Source organism: Saccopteryx bilineata, chromosome 6 (assembly GCF_036850765.1).
Source record: "Saccopteryx bilineata isolate mSacBil1 chromosome 6, mSacBil1_pri_phased_curated, whole genome shotgun sequence".
In the NCBI taxonomy this organism is placed as follows: domain Eukaryota; kingdom Metazoa; phylum Chordata; class Mammalia; order Chiroptera; family Emballonuridae; genus Saccopteryx; species Saccopteryx bilineata.
The window spans coordinates 62,706,512-62,713,353 of NC_089495.1; positions in this window are offsets into that span (position 1 = coordinate 62,706,512).

Consider the following 6,842-nt stretch of genomic DNA (forward strand, 5'->3'; position numbering starts at 1 on the left):
TTGCTCTGATGTGAGCCACCCAGTTTATGGTACTTTGTTAGGGTAGCTGTAGAAAACAAATATTATCACCACTTATACTTGAAATCTCAAAGACTTCTTTAACTTAACAGTTACCCTGACAACCAAAAAAGTCTCAAATCCTTTCACTTCTGTTTTGACAGTAATGGTTATAGCCTTCCCAGATATACTTTGCCCATCTTATTCACAGGCTTTTAGCATCTATTAATAATGATAGTTCTAACTTAATTCAAAGTTAGAAGAATGTGATACAATGATTGCATTAGCAGTACCAATTCATTACTAGTCCATAGTTCCAGACTGTTTTATAACTTATGTAATTCCCTTACATTATTATTTTGGGCTTCACCACGAGCTGTGTTTAAGGTCAATGAATGCCAAGGACTAAAGTTCAAACTGTCTTAAATACACTTTAATTTTGTGATTTTGCTTTTGTAACTCTGCCTCTATCACATCCATGAGAACATGCACAGTTAGCCTACCAGAGGATGAAATAACATATGGCTCAGTCACCTCCAAACCCTATTAGAAAGTCAACCATCTACATGTGGATGAGCTCACTTGAGACAAAAAACCTACTAAATTAAAACATCCTAAATTGCTAACCTGCAAACTTTGAAGCTAAATAAATGTTTATTGCTTTAAACAACTGAGTTTTATGATTTTTTACACATGCACACAACTAGTGTATTTATTATGCCAGTAGGTAAATTAATACAAGAATCTATACATCATGCTTAAGGAAACCATAACTTAACCTTCCTCTCCTCTTCCAAGATTATTATAAATTTTATTCGTTTATTTGCCCTATCTTCTATCAATCTCAATGGTTACTAGGAGTCAAGATTATGGGCTTGTGTACGATTAATAAGACACCCTTTATATCGATAATAATAAAATGAGGTGAAATGGAATTTTCCTACTACATGTATCAAAAACTCCTGCTCTTAAGAAATTCTAGGAGTGACGTCACGGAAATGGCGCCGTGAGCAGCGCGTCCGACAGCTCTCCCCTAAATCACAACAAATTTATCAACTAGAAACAGAAAAATTTATCCTCGGAGCATTCCGGAGTTCCACACAAACTGATAGTGAAAGGACTGTTATCACTTGAATCTGAGAGACGAGGGTGTGGAGGAATCTACCACAGGGACGTTCTTTCAAACCGCAAGGAAGTGCGCCTGTGGTGAGTCAGCCCATATACTTGGGAACCACGAGCAGCCGCGAGCGGCCGACGCGAGCCGCCACCGCGAGCCGCCGCGAGCCCCCGAGCTGCCGCCGCGAGCAGAGCGGCCGCCGCGAGCCACCTCGAGCAGCCACGCACGCGCCCGGTCCGGTTGAGCACCGCTGACGTTCCCAGCGGCCCGCACACTGCGAGTGGGGGTCACCGGCCACCGGTGCCTGGAGTGCCCCATTCATGCACGTGCCTTGGGCATTCCACGCGCCCAGGGCGCCCTGCTGGCCCGCACACCCAGGGGGCTCCATTATCCTGCGCCTGGTGCGGTCCAGCCGCCAGCGGCGGGGAGAGCGGGAGAGGCTTGGGAGATTCTCTCCATGGGCGGGGCACCTCACCCAGCCATTCAAGCTAACAATCAAGCGTTGGGGGAGGGGCGCGCGCAGGCAGCCTAAAATACCTTCGGAAGCACAGCTGCAACCCAATCACTGAAATTAGCTTAACCCATGAAATCTGCGCACCCTCGGTTCTAATTGATAAGATCTCTCTCAGTTCAGCGATCCAAGACAAGAGGCATGATATTTTTTAGTGCCTCTTGCTAAAGGGGCGGGGGCAACTTCTGATTAATAGAGCCTCCATATTTAGGGATAAACGCTAACAAGAAGGACTTGGCAGATAATAAGGTCTATAATACACTAGTCATAAGCAGAGACTAGTGCCTCTTCTTCCCTGCAAAAACAGGCTACAAAGTGTGGAAAGCCTGGGTTGAGAGGTCCAACTAAATGATAGGCGCTGAACAGTCACCTTGACAACAATTGACTCCCACCCCCGCCTGATTACACTGGAGGCCCTGACTCTCAGAGCCTTTCCCAAAGCCTTGCACTGAGTGGGGATAGAGTGGGGATTTCCCAGCTCTTTGAGCCTCTTACTCCGCAGGCAGAAGCAGTTGCAGCCTTATAGCTGGATCACCAGGCTGCTAATTCAGAAAGGGGGGACTAGGAGAGAGAATCCAGGAAAGCAAACTCTCTCATCGTTGGACCCTGCAAACGCCAACAAGCCTTTACTTCCAGCAAGACTAAAGCCAATTATATGACATTGCCATAGAATCCCATCAACTGCAAATCCCTACCTAAGAGTGACACAGGGGCAGAGCCTGGGGTACAGAGTCACCGGCCAGGAAGAGGGAGAGAAAAGAAAAAGGAAGAAGTTAACCTCTCAAAATCAAGAAAAACCCACAGACTTTACAACTTGATCCACTATTTTGTTGTTGTTGTTGTTGTTGTTGTTGTTGTTGTTGGTTTCTTCTATCTTTTTGCCTTTATTTCCTCCACCTCGGTCCTTCTATTCTCTGCCCATCTTATGCTTCCCCTTTCTTGAACTACACTACCCATGAGTGTTGCATTTTATTTTTCTTCTTCATCCTCATCCTCCTTTAAGGTTATACTCCAAAACACTTAACTCTCACTCTCTCCTCTTTTTTTTTTTTTGTCTTGCTTTATTTTGTTTTTTTCTCTTCCTATTTTATTTCTTCCTTCGTTTTTCTCTTTTTCTTATTTTTTCCTTTCTATTCGTTTTTTCTGTACTCATTTTACTTTCCTCCCATATAATCCTCAATCACGAACAAATTAGTTAATTTGGGACTCAAGGCTTTTTTTTTGGCTTTATTTCTCTTTTTTGCTTTTTTTTTTTTTCTTGTTTGTTTATTTTTGTGGCATTTTGGGTCCTCCCAACCCAAGGTCTCCATTGTATTTAGTCTTCGCTCCACTTAATACAACAGATTTTTACTTATTATTTTTATTTTTTCTTCTTTATTATTCTTTTTTGGTCCTTTTTTCTGGTTCCCTCTTATCCCTCTCATAATATCTCTTAGTTGACCATCACATACAAGCAAATCATCTTATGCTTGTCTAAGATTTTCTTCCTTTTTTTTTTTTTTTTTTTTTTTTTGCATTTAATAGGTCCCTACTCCCTTTTTTTTGCCCCTTGAACTCTTCACCCCAAATCAGGCCCTCCATTATAGGCACGATATTTCCCTGAGGAGGGGAGAGGAGGGAAAGAGAAGAGAGAAAAAAAAAGGGAAATAATAAATTATTACTGTTTTTTTTTGTGGGGTGTTTTACCTTTTTTTTTTTTTTTTTTTTTTTTTTTTTACTTTTTACTCTTTATTAATTCTAATTAGTGCTATCAATAAGACCACCCTCAGATGCCGATAAGAAAGAGGAAATCGAATATTATGGATACAAAAGAAAGAGAGGTAACACAAATAGATGTGGAAAAATCTATGGAGAAAAGACTTAACATATTGGAAGCCTTGGAGCTAAATGACAGAGAATTTAAAATAGAAATCTTAAAAATACTCAGAGATATACAAGAAAACACAGAAAGGCAATATAGGGAGATCAGAAAACAACTCAATGAACACAAAGAATATATTACCAAGGAAATTGAAACTATAAAAACAAATCAAACAGAAATGAAAAACTCAATTCACGAGCTGAAAAACGAGGTAACAAGCTTAGCTAACAGAACAGCCCAGATTGAAGATAGGATTAGTGAAATAGAAGACAAACAACTTGAGGCACAACAGAGAGAAGAAGAAAAAGACTCAAAAATAATAAAAAACGAGAAAGCCCTACAGGAATTGTCTGACTCCATCAGAAAGAATAACATAAGAATAATAGGTATATCAGAGGGAGAAGAGAAAGAAAATGGAATGGAGAATATACTCAAACAAATAATAGACGAGAACTTCCCAAGCCTGTGGAAGGAACTAAAGCCTCAAATTCAAGAAGCAAACAGAACACCGAGTTTTCTTAACCCCAACAAACCCACTCCAAGGCACATCATAATAAAGATGACACAAACCAATGACAAAGAAAAAATTCTCAAGGCAGCCAGGGAAAAGAAGAGTACAACATATAAAGGAAGGCCTATTAGATTATCATCAGATTTCTCAGCAGAAACTCTACAAGCTAGAAGAGAGTGGACCCCAATATTTAAAGCCCTGAAAGAGAGGAACTTTCAGCCAAGAATACTATACCCATCAAAGCTATCCTTCAAGTATGAAGGAGATATAAAAACATTCACAAATACAGAAAAGATGAGAGAATTTATCAACAGAAAGCCCCCACTCCAGGAAATACTAAAGGGGGTTTTCCAACCAGATTCAAAGAACAAAAGAAAACAACACCACAAGTAACAGCTCCACCAAGAACACAATAAAACCAAACTTAAACTGTGACAACAAAGGAAAAAAAGGGGGGAGAGGATGGAGATTAACAGTAGCAAAGGATGATGAAGTGCAGAAATACTTATAAGATAGGGTACTACAATGAATATGGTAGGTACCCTTTTCATTACTTAATGGTAACCACCCTTAAAAAAACCACCACAAAAACACTTGACTTAAAAAAGGTAGCAACAGAGGAAAGAAGTATGGAACACAAACAAACAAAAACAAATGATAGAAAAACAAAAGAGAAGAATCAAACTAGATACAAAACTAACAGAAAGCAATTTATAAAATGGCAGTAGGGAACCCACAAGTGTCAATAATTACACTAAATGTAAATGGATTAAACTTACCAATAAAAAGACACAGAGTAGCAGAATGGATTAAAAAAGAAAATCCAACTATATGCTGCCTACAAGAAACACATCTAAGCAACAAGGATAAAAACAAATTCAAAGTGAAAGGCTGGAAAACAATACTCCAAGCAAACACCCAAAAAAAAGCAGGCGTAGCAATACTCATATCTAATAATGCTGACTACAAGACAGAAAAAGTACTCAGAGACAAAAATGGTCATTTCATAATGATTAAGGGGAAGTTGAATCAAGAAGACATAACAATCCTTAATATATATGCACCAAACCAAGGAGCACCAAAATATATAAGACAGCTACTTATTGACCTTAAAACAAAAACTATCAAAAGTACAATCATACTTGGAGACCTCAATACACCGCTGACGGCTCTAGATCGGTCATCCAAACAGAGAATCAATAAAGATATAGTGGCCTTAAACGAAATACTAGAACACCTGGATATGATAGACATCTACAGGACACTTCATCCCAAAGCGACAGAGTATACATTTTTCTCTAGTGTACATGGAACATTCTCAAGAATTGACCATATGTTGGGCCACAAAGACAATATCAGCAAATTTAGAAAAATTGAAATTGTACCAAGCATATTTTCTGATCATAAAGCCTTGAAACTAGAATTCAACTGCAAAAAAGAGGGGGAAAAACCCACAAAAATGTGGAAACTAAACAACATACTTCTAAAAACTGAATGGGTCAAAGAAGAAATAAGCGCAGAAATCAAAAGATATATACCGACAAATGAAAATGAAAATACAACATATCAGAATCTCTGGGATGCAGCAAAAGCAGTAATAAGAGGAAAGTTCATATCACTTCAGGCCTATATGAACAAACAAGAGAGAGCCGAAGTAAACCACTTAACTTCACACCTTAAGGAACTAGAAAAAGAAGAACAAAGACAACCCAAAACCAGCCGAAGAAAGGAGATAATAAAACTCAGAGCAGAAATAAATGAAATAGAGAACAGAAAAACTATAGAAAAAATCAATAAAACAAGGAGCTGGTTCTTTGAAAAGATCAACAAAATTGACAAACCCTTGGCAAGACTCACCAAGGAAAAAAGACACAGGACTCAAATAAATAAAATCCAAAATGAAAGAGGAGAGATCACCACAGACATCATAGAAATACAAAGAATTATTGTAGAATAATATGAAAAATTATATGCCACCAAATACAACAATCTAGAAGAAATGGATAAATTCCTAGAACAATACAACCTTCCTAGACTGAGTCATGAAGAAGCAGAAAGCCTAAACAGACCAATCAGCAGGGAGGAAATAGAAAAAACTATTAAAAATCTCCCCAAAAATAAAAGTCCAGGCCCAGACGGTTATACTAGTGAATTCTATCAAACATTCAAAGAAGACTTGGTTCCTATTCTACTCAAAGTCTTCCAAAAAATTGAAGAAGAAGCAATACTTCCAAACACATTTTATGAGGCCAACATAACCCTCATACCAAAACCTGGCAAGGATGGCACAAAGAAAGAAAACTACAGACCAATATCTCTAATGAATACAGATGCTAAAATACTAAACAAAATACTGGCAAACCGAATACAACAACATATTAAAAAAATAATACATCATGATCAAGTGGGATTCATCCCAGAATCTCAAGGATGGTTCAACATACGCAAAACGGTTAACGTAATACACCATATCAACAAAACAAAGAACAAAAACCACATGATCTTATCAATAGATGCAGAAAAGGCTTTTGAGAAAATACAACACAATTTTATGTTTAAGACTCTCAACAAAATGGGTATAGAAGGAAAATATCTCAACATGATAAAGGCCATATATGATAAACCATCAGCCAATATCCTATTAAACGGCATAAAACTGAGGACTTTCTACCTTAAATCAGGAACAAGACAGGGTTGTCCACTCTCTCCACTCTTTTTCAACGTGGTGCTAGAAGTTCTGGCCAGAGCAATCAGACAAGACAAAGAAATAAAAGGCATCCATATCGGAAAAGAAGAAGTAAAGCTATCACTTTTTGCTGATGATATGATCCTATACATCGAAAAC